The sequence below is a fragment of the Dendropsophus ebraccatus genome, chromosome 5 (genome assembly GCF_027789765.1).
Source record: "Dendropsophus ebraccatus isolate aDenEbr1 chromosome 5, aDenEbr1.pat, whole genome shotgun sequence".
NCBI lineage: Eukaryota > Metazoa > Chordata > Amphibia > Anura > Hylidae > Dendropsophus > Dendropsophus ebraccatus.
In genome coordinates, this window is record NC_091458.1 from 126,218,212 (window position 1) to 126,230,671 (window position 12,460).

Here is a 12,460-nt window from a genome sequence, read left to right on the forward strand (position 1 = left end):
GTTTGTATCATGACCTATATTGTACCAAAATGTTGTATTACATGAGCTTATGTGAAAGGTAGTTTGAGTAATAAATATAATAATAATAATAATAATAATAATAATAATAATAATAATAATAATAATAATAATAATAATGGTATACTGGGCTGTATAGCTAGGGATAACCAGTAGGAAGAGGGAGATTATGATCCTGCTGTATAGAGCTCTAGTGAGACCACTTCTGGAATACTGTGTCCAGTTCTTGAGACCTCACCTACAAAAGGATTGATAAAATAGAACAGGTCCAAAGACGGGCTACAAAAACGGTGGAGGGTGTCAGGCATAAAATATATCAGGAAAGACTTAAAGGGGTTATCCAGTGCTTCAAAAACATGGCCACTTTTGCACCACTCTTGTCTCCTGATTGGGTGGGGTTTGAAAATTAGTTCCATTGAAGTGAATGAAGCTTAATTGCAAACCACACTTGAACTGGAGACAAGAGTGGGGAAAAGTGGTCACATTTTTGTAGCACTGTATAACCCCTTCAAGAATCTAAATCTGTATAGTCTGAAGGAAAGAAGAGAAAAGAGGAACATAATCAAAACCTTTAAATATGTTAAATAAGAGTGAAGTGTTTTTAATAAGAAATAGAGATGAGCGAACTTCGAGCTTGCTCGAGTCCGTCTGAACCCTAACGTTTGGCATTTGATTAGCGGTGGCTGCTGAAGTTGGATAAAGCCCTAAGGCTATGTGGAAAACATGGATATAGTCATTGGCTGTATCCATGTTTTCCAGACAACCTTAGAGCTTTATCCAAGTTCAGCAGCCACCGCTAATCAAGTGCCGAACGTTTGGGTTCGGATGGACTCGAACCGGAACCCGGTTCGCTCCTCTCTAAAAAGAAACTGAACTCAAGAACAAGTTTAGGGAAAGATCAGAAACAGCACTAGAAAACATTTCTTTACCAAAAGAGTAGTTGATGGTTGTAACAAACTTCCAGCAGATGTGGTAGGTAAATCTACAGTAACTGAATAGAAATGTCGGGAATCAACATATCTCTATTCTAAGATAATAAGAAAGGAAATACTAAAAGAAAAGATGGACCAGGCGGTCTTTTTGTGCCGACAATAGTTTATGTTTCTCATAACGCATAAAATTGGGATGTTACGGCCTGCACAGGGGCATAGCTATCACCGAGAATGGAGGACAGAATCCTTGAAGTTTTTGTTTTATTCCCCAGATCTCAGAGTGACTTCCCCTTTTTACTGCATCTACATCCCATGGAATGTTGAGGAGGGCGCTATCAGTTCTCTGCCTATCTTTTTACCAAAGGGATGCTATACCGCAATGGCTGTCAAGGTCACATGATGTTATCGTACCTGCATGATCCCATCCCTGTGGCTCATATGTTGTGTGAAGAGAGAAGGGCCCAGACTATTTGATCTTAATGGCTCAAATGGGGGATTTTTTTTTTTTTTTTTTTTTTTTTGGGGGGGGGGGGGGCGCATTAAAGCATAGCATCTAATATTATTTTAACCTAAATATAAAGTATGAAGGATTGGAAAAGGTATATTAGCAGTGACTCTGTAGTCTCTTACTACTGCATCTCCCTGTTAATATCCCAGCAGGAAGAGTTTGTTATGAAGGGGAAGTGTTCAGGACTGAAAGCATTGTAAGGCAAGAGTTGGCCTTGTTCTGGGCACTGACTGCCAGTTACTATCGTAGAGAATGTTTGAAGAACTTTTTAAGGTCTTAAGCATCAAAGGGCTCATGTTCAGACCCTTCATGTTTAGGCTGTCAGAGTTGAAGCAGTTAAGCACTTAATGATGTTAGACATGTCCAGGGAATCTTTGGACAGATACTACACGCAACAGAAAGCTCTTACTGAAATGCAAATGCTTTCTCCATGCGAGGAAGAAATCAAAAGCACTGGTAGATAAAAGCTATTGCTTGTTAGCTGTGTCCTTGTATTTGTCCTGGAAGTGGGCGGGCAACCTTTTTTTTGTTTCTTGTTGGGAAGCGGTAGGATGTGGCTTTCTTAATAACCTGTATTTTTTTTTTACCATGCAGCGATAAGAACCAGAGGATAATTTTGTGCCAAAGACACGATAAAGAATAGAGGTTTAATTGCAGAGTGTATTTATGTGTGCTGACTGTGGGACACCAAGCTGCCATTTTTCTTTTCTTATAAGTACTTTGAATAAACAAAGTTTTTACCTTGTATTACACAGAAAACTATTTAAGGGGGTTATCCGGGTAACAAAAATGATATTCTAGACAATCCCCCTTCCCAATACCACTCTTTGTCTACTATACATGCATAATCTATCTTGTACCCTTTGCCTCTTTTTTTATTCTTTTCTCTTTCTTATCCACTCTTGGGCTATGTTCCCACTACATATGAGACCGGCCGTTCCATGACCCTGGCCTGGTCACGGAAGGGCCGGTCTCTGCCTGGATCATCTCGGCCGGATCTTTCAGCTGCAGAGCCCGCATCAGAGCTTCCCATAGCACACAGTGAAGCAAGCGGCCGATTTTCTATGGCCGCAATTCATTCCATTCAAAATAAGGCATTGTTCCACCCCCGCTAAAAGTACGGCCGTTGTTGCCGATGGCAACAACGGCCATACTTTTACGTAGTGTGAACATAGCCTTGATGTATAAAATCCTCTACTCTGGGTCCACTCTGACCACGCTCAGCTCCCTCTTCTCCCCTCCCTTTGTAGTCACAGGACATGTGATCTTCTCTCTGGGGGCCGGTTTAGCATTCTATTGACTTATTCTATGCAAAGAAGACAACAGGGCACTACTACCCTTGAGAAAGTCTCAGAATAGAGACAGAACGTGTGGGGTTTCCAGACCCTTACATGGACTCCCTCCTATGGTGATATCTGTTCTTATACTATATTTATGTGCATTTTTTTCCATTTTCCTGAGTTACCCTAGGTTTTGTGTCCATCTCAGATCTAGATTGAGATACAGTTGTGCACAATTATATTCATTGGTTATCTTCTTGTGTTATTTGCATATCATTTGTATCCATAGGAGGGGGACTACACTTGTACCAGTCGGGTTGCTTTAGTACCGTGGCCATTTTGCCCGGTCCAATGAAGTTTTTTCTGTTTTTAAATGTTTTTAGATGTTTGTCTTGCACTTGTAGCTTTTTGATATACTAATAAAGATATATTGCATTTATTTATGAGAGATACAGTTATTTATTATCTTGGATGTGCCACCCATATTAATATGACATACTTTTCCTCTTCTCTTGATTTGGCATTCTATTGACTTGGTAATTCGCCCTGCAGGAGACATTATCTGCATCATCCCCATGCACCTGTGCTGCTTCCATAGACTTCCATGTGCCCATGAGCCTAGGTTTCTGTAATATCAAAAGTTATAGTTCTATCTTTGCATGCTGTCAGTGAATGCAGGCATACTGTATGTACCAGCTTTGTGCCACAGCTCTGCTTATTGTAAGTGTTATAGATGTTCTTAGAGTCTGGATGAAACTAGAATGTTTTCATTCACAGTCAGCAAACAGAGATCTAAACCTGCCCCCCCCCCCCCGGCCTTTAGAATGGAATGGCAGCAGCAGCAGCAGCAGAAGAAAGACAGGAGACAGCTCAAAATACTAAGGGGGACTTGGTGTATAAGACCAGCTAGCATTTCATTTTTTCACTTTGAGGTGGATAGCCCTTTTAACAATGTGAGCAAATATTTATCATCTAAATGGGACCCACAATATACATTACAATATTTACAGGTGAAAGAGAATATCAACCACTTTAGAGGTAGTCATATTACAAATAATGTTCAAGTTGTAAATTAAATTTCACTAGTTAGTTATATCAGCTGTTAAAGGTTGTTGTTGGCTGCACTACTCTGCGGGCACTACAAGGTGGCAATAAATTAGTCTAAAAGAAGAGGCTTATTATTTCCCATCAACTGCTATTGCTTTCACTATTTATTTGTTAGTTTGAATGGGGTAATGTTTTACAAACATTTCCTCTATTTCACGTGTAATAGTTCATCATGGGAGATAACTGTTGACGAACCATTGAACTATATGGGGCCCCACATACTGTGAATGACAGCCCTGATTGTTATTAATAATACTGAATGTGCACGGCTAAACAATTAGTATTTAATGTGTATCACCACCTTTAGCCAATATAGGCCCAAAAAAAACATATCTTAACCTAGGGAAAAAAAATTAAAAAGAAAAACTTATTAAGGCTGGGTTCACACAAAACACTTTTTTTTTTTTTAACATACACAAAAATTAATTCAAGTAAGTTTGTGTGTACATTAAAAAAAAACAATGCGTTTTGATCCTTTTTTTTTTTATAATGGAAGTCAATGGAAAAATCAATGAATCACTATAGATGCAAACAATTGCATTCGTTTTTCCATCCGTTTTTGCAAAAACGGATGAAGAAAACGGATTGCAAAAACGCAGTGTGAACCCTGCCTAATGTGAAATTGTAAAAAGTGGGGGAGATACAATTTAACATTAAGTTGCATATTTAGTTTTTAGCAGGAAATTGTTCGGATTAATGGAACAAATATTGTATCATCTATCTATCTATCTATCTATCTATCTATCTATCTATCTATCTATCTATCTATCTATTCTATGCTAAAATATGGCAATTGATTTAATTTTACAATGTTTGCTGTTTTCATCCCCCTATAAAGGGAGCTTACTGAAGATTAATACACTTCCCATTGAACTCATTATTACAGTAGTCTTCAGTAAGCTCTAAAGCACCCCCTAGAGATGGCTGCAGGCAATCAGAAATTTATAATTTCGAGAAAATTTCTTAGATGGAAAATGGTGCCCGATATGAGGACATTATCTCTCTGCCCTAGAGAGACTGAGTGTCGGGTTGTAAACGTATAATGACGTTATTTCTATTCCGCAGTCGCATTAATCTGCAGTGCTGCACTGTACTTCACACTGGCGTTCAGGAGATGTTTTACTTACTTTTCCCTCTTGCTACCCACTGCCTGTGATTAACACATTGCTTTTTTATATTTATACCTTTATTTATTTTTTTTTATTTATTTTTGTTAGTCAAGACTTTTCTTCAAAGTGAAAATCTTTAAAAATCAGCAGGTAAACTCAAGTCCTAATTGAAAGGTTTTCTAAGACAACATGTCTTTATACTTATGAATACTTTGGCACAGCGGGTGGCAGTTCAGTTGTCTTGAAAAACTGTAATTTTTTTTTTTTTTAGACTTAACAAACTGTGTAGAATAGAACCTGGTGTAAACTGCTCGCAGCAACGAATCAAAGATCAGACAAAATAAAAAGCTAAACTGTGATTGGTTGCTGTGGACAATTTACACTTATTATTCATACCTTGATAAATCTGGGCCATTTTATTATATAGCAAATGTTTAATGTGTAATCTTTTATTGCCTATTGTGTAAAAGATTACATTCATGTTTTCTTCTCTGTGCACAAATAGTGACAAGCATGATATTTCATTTTAGAACACTACTGAATCTTTACTATCCTCCTTTTTATGTATGCTGCACTGGGAGCCAACTTACTGAAAATATTTCTGGAGCGTATATCAAGCAATATACTGTCATCCACGTATAACAACTATTTTGAAGTTACATGTTGACTATATTGCAGAAAATGGATTGTGTGGGGTAGTGACATGTACTCGGACAACCAGGAGCCTTTTTCACTGCCTTAAAAATATATGTTGTACCAAATTATTGGATATCTCGTAAATACTGTACTTATTTTTATTGGTTATATAATTCTCGGGAAAAATGTTTATTTTTTACTAATCCACTCTATGTATTATGTATGACTTCCCAAAAATGTAAAATTTTCAACATGATGTAAGAAGCATAATTTCAAGGTGAAGCAGAGCTAGATTTGTTATTGAACTTTTGCACCTTAAAGGGGTTCTCCAGAGAATTTTTTTTTCTTTCAAATCAATTGGTGTCAAAAAGTTCCAGAGATTTGTCATTTACTTCTTTTTCTTTCCAGTCTGGCACTGTGCTCTCTGCTGCCACCTCTGTCCATGACAGGAACTCTCCAGAGCAGTATCAACTCCCCATAAAAAAACCTCTTCTGCTCTGGACAGTTCCTAACATGGACAGAGGTGGCAGCAGTGAGCACTGTGTCAGACTGGAAAGAATACACCACTTCCTGCAGGACATACAGCAGCTGATAAGTACTGGAATAGTTTACATTCTTTAAATAGAAGTAAATTACGAATCTCTGCCACTTTCTGACACCAGTTGATTTGAAAGAAAAGGCCTCATGGACATAACCTTATTATGTATATGTGTGCTAAGGCTTTGTAAAACTCTATGCCTCTAATTTTAATTAATACAAGTACCTTTAGCACTGCTGCTACTACATAGAAGCCTGTGTCTAGTTACAACAATAGAATTCATGGTTGCTCTTCACCACCCCAGTACCAGACATAAATGAATGCAGTAATGGTCATTACTTCAACAATATTATAACTGCACATGATGGGCCATAAACAGACTTAAGTGATAAATTACTAAAGGCCCTGTTACATGAAACAATTATCGACCATATTCGGCCGATATCAGCCATTACGGCCTATAATCGTCCTGTGTAATAGAACACAACCATCAGTCGACAAGAACGATGTCGACTGATCGTTGTAGTCATTTGTCTTTTAACATGTTGAAAGTCAAACAACTTATATAGCAGTGATCTATTGCCGTAGCTCCGTAGAATAGGAGTGGGGGCAGCAGATCGGTGCCGTATGCTATGGGCTGCTCGGACAATCACCCGGGCAGCCCCCCTCACAGCTCTCCGCTGACAATGCTCGTTTGCTCCTCACAGTCGCCTCGTATAATAAGGGCTTCACCTGTATTTCACTTAGTACCTGAGAGTTGTAAATTGTATGTATACACAGTAAGATGTGTGGGGATTGAAATCTAGTGCCCCCCTCCCCCTACCCCCCACTTTAGGCCTTATTCACACACTCTATGATCCATAAAAAATGGTCTGTAATTGTATCCGCATTCACAAAAATGGTGAACTGGTAAAAAAAAAAAAAAAATTAGTTTGCTTAGATTTGATCTTCCTATTCTGTCTGTGGTGATAAGGAGGAGGCTGCTGTAAAGCGATCTGTACAGCTCTGTAGTGACATGTGACACCAGTAAATAAGGACAAAAGCAGCTCCCTGTGGAGTGACCTTTTCAAAGGCCACAGAGCGTACCCAGTAATGTCTCACATTCATCTCAAAGGAATTGTTGTCTATGAGGCTTGCTGTTAAGCAGGTCACAAAAGTGCTATTAAAAACAGCTCATGCAATATGACAGCCCCCAAAACAATGTGCAAAAAGGTAAATCAAGAAAAAATTTGGAGATTGGAATAATAGGCAGCTGAACCTGCTAGATGACTGTCCTTTGTGCTTGGAGGCCAGCAGATGGTGGTGGAAGGAACAATCAGATGTCCTTCATGCCCATAAAAGATTCCACTTTCCCTACAGAAATATTGTGGTGGTGTAGGATGAAATACCTGTCAGCCCAACAAGTTTTTTTCCCCCAAAATATTATTGGTGGGAAAGGGTAAAATAGTCATGAGAACAAGTGTTTAGCCGCAAAAGTATTGCATTATCATAGCCAGCTTTAGGCCATGTTTATACACAGTATGAGACCGACCGGGTCACGGAACGGCCGGTTTCTGAAAAGATCATCCCGGCTGGTTCTGCAGTACCGGCCGGATGATCTTTCCTGCCGCAGAGTTTTGATGCAGGTGCATCCCGGCGTGCCCGCTTTAGAACTCCCCACAGCACACTATGGAGCGCGCGGCTGGAGCCACTCGCTCCATAGTGTGCACTGACTGGGTTTTCTGTGGCTGCTATTCACTGAATAGCAGCCGCAGAAAACTGACATGTCAGTTTTCTATGGCGCCACAAGAGATCCAGAGCGTATACTTTGTGTATGTACGCTACGGCCGGGATTTAATAGAAGACAAGGCAACGTATATTTTCACAAAAAGTACGTCCGTTGTTGCCGATTGCAACAACGGACGTACTTCTACGAAAATATACGTTGTGTGAACATACCCTTAAAATTCAGTAGCTGCATCTGTAACCTGACGGAAAACACCTTCTAAAATACTCATCTCTGCTACAGTATATTTTCCTTTCTTATCTACATTCATCTGCTGAATATTGTAATCAATTACCTGTTTTTTTTTCTCATTTGAGGTTTAGTTCTTATACGATGTGTAAAACCATTGCCATTGCTTACAATTTGCTCAATAAGGATTGTTAAATATCAGTAGTCTGGTTGAGATTTCCTTATTATCCCTTCTAGGTTTTTCATTGCTTCCTTTAGTGTCCTTGGCCAGGACTAACAGCAGGAAGTCCCTTCTGCATAAGAAAAAAGCCATCATCATAATTAAACCCCTATCTAAAATATTGTTCTTTCTGACAAACTTGTAGAATTTTGAATAGGTAATTTGTCCTTTAGATTAAGGTAGCGTCCGCCGATGGTTGTGATTGTTCTATTGTTTTTTCAGAATTATTTTTAATCAGGCCATAGATGAGAGATTAAAGTTCCCGTAGTAGTCTCTAATCATCTCAGTAAATAATTTGTATAGTCTGTGCTTAATGATTGGTTCATATGTGTACATGGCCGAACTTCATTTAATCAGCCGCTCTTGTCCTGACCTGCGTGTGACTGGTTAATACAAAACACACAACAGCATGTTCCGTCTGATCCCCAAGGTGATGTAAGTACGTGGACTGCTGTAGTGAGCCAGGGCAAGAGGGGAGGAGGAGGAGTGAGTGAATGTTGTTACCTTCAGCTCACTGACTAATGTCTTTTGTTCGGTCGGCATGGTGGGGGTAATGTGAAGGAAGCAATCAAAGCGGCAACCTCTGGCCAGCAGAATGAATGAATTGTGGCTGAATGAGGGCCAGAAATCCAAGTTGCTTTATAAATTACCTGGAGTGAGCAGGCTGTTCAACAAAATCTCTCCGGACTTCAATTGGATTCTAGTGCTCAGCAGGCTGATCACATCATACAGGCTTAAGATTTGAGTTCACAAACTCATGAGTAGACTTTCTTAACTTCTGCTAGTCTCTCGGATTAGTAGATGTTCAATCGAAAGCAAGTTATATCACATTCTATGAAAATAAACAATGTACTGCGTCATTATAAAGAATGTGGGGAGTTAAAGGGACTGTCCACGATAACAATTGCTTCCATGTGCCATTTACTCCTCCGTTTGTACAATTAAGAATTCCAGCAATAAGATAATCTAGCTACAACAGTGACATTGACTTAAGGACACCTTTAAAGACGTAGCCAATTTACGATTGTTGCAATTCCTCGTGTTTAAAATGTAATAGCACTTGCATCTTTTTTCCAATTTTTTTTTTTTTTTTTTGGGGGGGGGGGGGGGGGGTTGGGGTATGTGTCAAAAAATAAAAACATTCAGAAAAGATTTTGTATATTACACCAACCATGAAAAGATAATTTAGGTGATACATCCCCTTTAATTGTCTCGCAAATGTTTTAGAGCTAAACTAAGCTTTCCAGCATTTCCTATTGACTTTTAAATCAGGGGAAAAAATGGACACATAGGGGGACATGTATTAAAAGATGAAAATGCGCCTCTACATAAATCCCCTTAGCTCTGAAGCTGCATAGGGCTTGGTCAGAAGATTTGCAATGAGCATATAGACCATGTTCACACAACGTATATTTTCGTAAAAGTATGGCCGTTGTTGCAGATTGCAACAACGGCCCTGATTAATACGAAAATATACGTTACCTGGCCTCTATGGAATCTCGGCTGGAGTGTATACACAAAGTATACGCTTCGGCTGGGATCTCTTGCGGCGCCGTAGAAAACTGACATGTCAGTTTTCTGCGGCCCCTATTCAGTGAAAAAACCCCGGCCGCCCCCTCCATAGTGTGCAGTGGGGAGTTCTGATGCGGGTGCGCATGCATGCGCCCGCGTCAGAACTCTGCGGCACTAAAGATTATCCGGCAGTACCGGCCGGGATGATCTTTTTCCATGACGGAACGGCCGGGTAACGGCATGGCCAGTCTCTTACAGTGTGTGAACATAGCCTTAGGGTGCGTTCACACCTACAGGATCTGCAGCAGATCTGCAGCAGATTTGATGCTGTGTTCAATTATTTAAATGAAATCTGCTGCAGAAAATCAGCTGCAGATCCTGTAGGTGTGAACGCACCATTCGAATACTGTAATTTAAAGCTAACTGAAGTATACAAATTTACCTAGGCTGTTTGGATATATCTATGCTTTTTCTAATTACAACTAGCAGAATTATGAATACAGCTCTGAACTGTATTTAATATTACTTTTTGTATTTAGTATTAAGTTCACAAAACTGGAGCTAACTGCTTCTCTTCATAACATATATCACCTTGTACATAGTCTGTAGCTTCTTCCACTTGTAGAATCTGTTGTACAAAATAACCTTTCTTAAAGAGAATGTATCCCTAGGTACATCGCTTGGTGTTTTTTACATGAACAGATCAGTGCCAGCATGGGGATGCTGGTGCTGTGGTCCTTTTTTTTAACCACCGCCCGGTTCTCGGTTCTATTATCGAGCACAGGCCGAGCATGGCTTTATTTATAAACAATTCATACAAAAAAAAAAAGAAAAGTAAAAACAATACTGTCAAATTTTTGCATTGAGCCAATATCATTGTCAATCAAAATACAGCAGATGGTAGCAGGTACCACCTGGCATCCAAGACAAGTTGAACTTTTATAGTGTAGAAATGTCCACCATAGGATCAGTTATGGCTTCATACAATACTAACAACAAAAGCAAGAAAGAAAGGCCCTCAAGAAGAACCTAACCAATCACACACATTCACTCACACCATCTGACCCATGCCTTCTCCATCATAGATATACAGTATGAGCGGTTAATCAACACCCACATGAACAGTAGCCGGATTCTCTATCCAGATGATGCTTCTCCCACTGCCAGTTGTTGCTGCAAACAATTGCTCATCAATGAATGAGTGTTGTGCATCAGTGCCTGGGAGCAGATTAGTGTCGGGAATGGGTAAAGGTGACTATCTGAATGGCTGGTTTGGCTTCTGAGGCTGAAACAGGGATGGGCCTCCAGCAAGCAGTGATATATGTAGAACTCGGGGACAGCATACACCTTAATGCATTTGTCAATTTTACTTTTTAAAAACTGATATATATATATATATATATATATATATATATATATATTTTTTTTTTTTTTTTTAAACCTGATATATAAAATGCTGATCTTAGTAAGCCTTGGTTCATAGCTGTCAAAGCTCACAAAAGCAACCCCCGCACACACACACACACACACACACACACACACGGCACTTGTTTGTTTCGCTATGTTGGCATCGCTGTGAACAACTGTCAGGCTGCTGGAAACATCATGTGTTGCTATTTTATGCTGCACTTAGAGGGGCCAGCATAATATGGGGAAAATGATTCCTTCAAGAATAGAAGCCATAACTTTAGTTGGAACAGGGCCTATTTGTCTTTAGTTCATTAAAGGGGTACTCTGGACTGGGGGGTATTTTTGAGGATCGCCAGGGAGGGGGTGGAAATCCCCCAGCCCTCTGGCGCTTCCTGGTCAGAGCTGTCACATGAGATGTGACGTCTCAAGGCAGCTCTGCCATTCAGCGGCTGAGGCGGGACTCCATTACGGCCGCTGATTGGCAGAGCTGCATTGAGACGTCACGTGGGACTGGAGTTCTGAGCAGCGTGATCCAGGCACCTGCACTGGAATGGGGGAGGTAAGTGACCTCCGGCTTCAATTTCCACCCCCTCTCCGGCGATCTTTAAAAATACCCCTTGGCCCGGAGTACCCCTTTAAAGCGACTCTGCACCCACAATCTGCCCCCCAAACCACTTGTACCTTCAGATAACTGCTTTTAATCCAAGATCTGTCCTGTGGTCCGTTCAGCAGGTGATGCAGTTATTGTCCTAAAAAAATACTTTTAAACTTGCAGCCCCGTGCCAAACGGGAGTATCTGTGCCCTAACTTTACACACCCTCTCTGTCCCTCCTCCCCATCCTCTTCATCATTAGGAATGCTCCAGGCAGATTGCCTCCTATTCCCCACCTGTGGCAGCCCGCCACATGGGCTGGATCGTTAAGGACCTGTGCAATGTTCAGCATGGAGAAAATGTTTCAGTGGCATTCCTAATGATGAAGAGGGTGGGGAGGAGGGACAGAGGGGTAGTGCAAAGTTAGGGCATAGATACTCCCGTTTGGCATGGGCTTCAAATCTAAAAGTTTTTTTTAGGACAGTAACTGCATCACCTGCCGAACAGACCACAGGACAGATCTTGGATTAAAAGCAGCTATCCGAAGGTTAGGGGGTTTGGGGTAGGCAGATTGTGGGTACAGAGTCACTTAAAACCTTTTGCACGCCATTTACACTCGTACTTTCTCATTATTTGTACTTTAG

General features: G+C 40.3%; 1 protein-coding gene and 1 long non-coding RNA gene across 3 annotated transcripts in view; one reads left to right on the forward strand and one right to left on the reverse strand.

Moving 5' to 3' along the window:
- Positions 1-12,460, forward strand: part of TMEM132E (transmembrane protein 132E) — a 331,457-nt gene that overhangs the window by 129,003 nt on the left and 189,994 nt on the right. The gene's annotated exons all lie outside the window — the stretch shown is intronic.
- The window catches only part of LOC138793795 (uncharacterized), a 28,149-nt gene that overhangs the window by 293 nt on the left and 15,396 nt on the right, over positions 1-12,460 (reverse strand). The gene's annotated exons all lie outside the window — the stretch shown is intronic.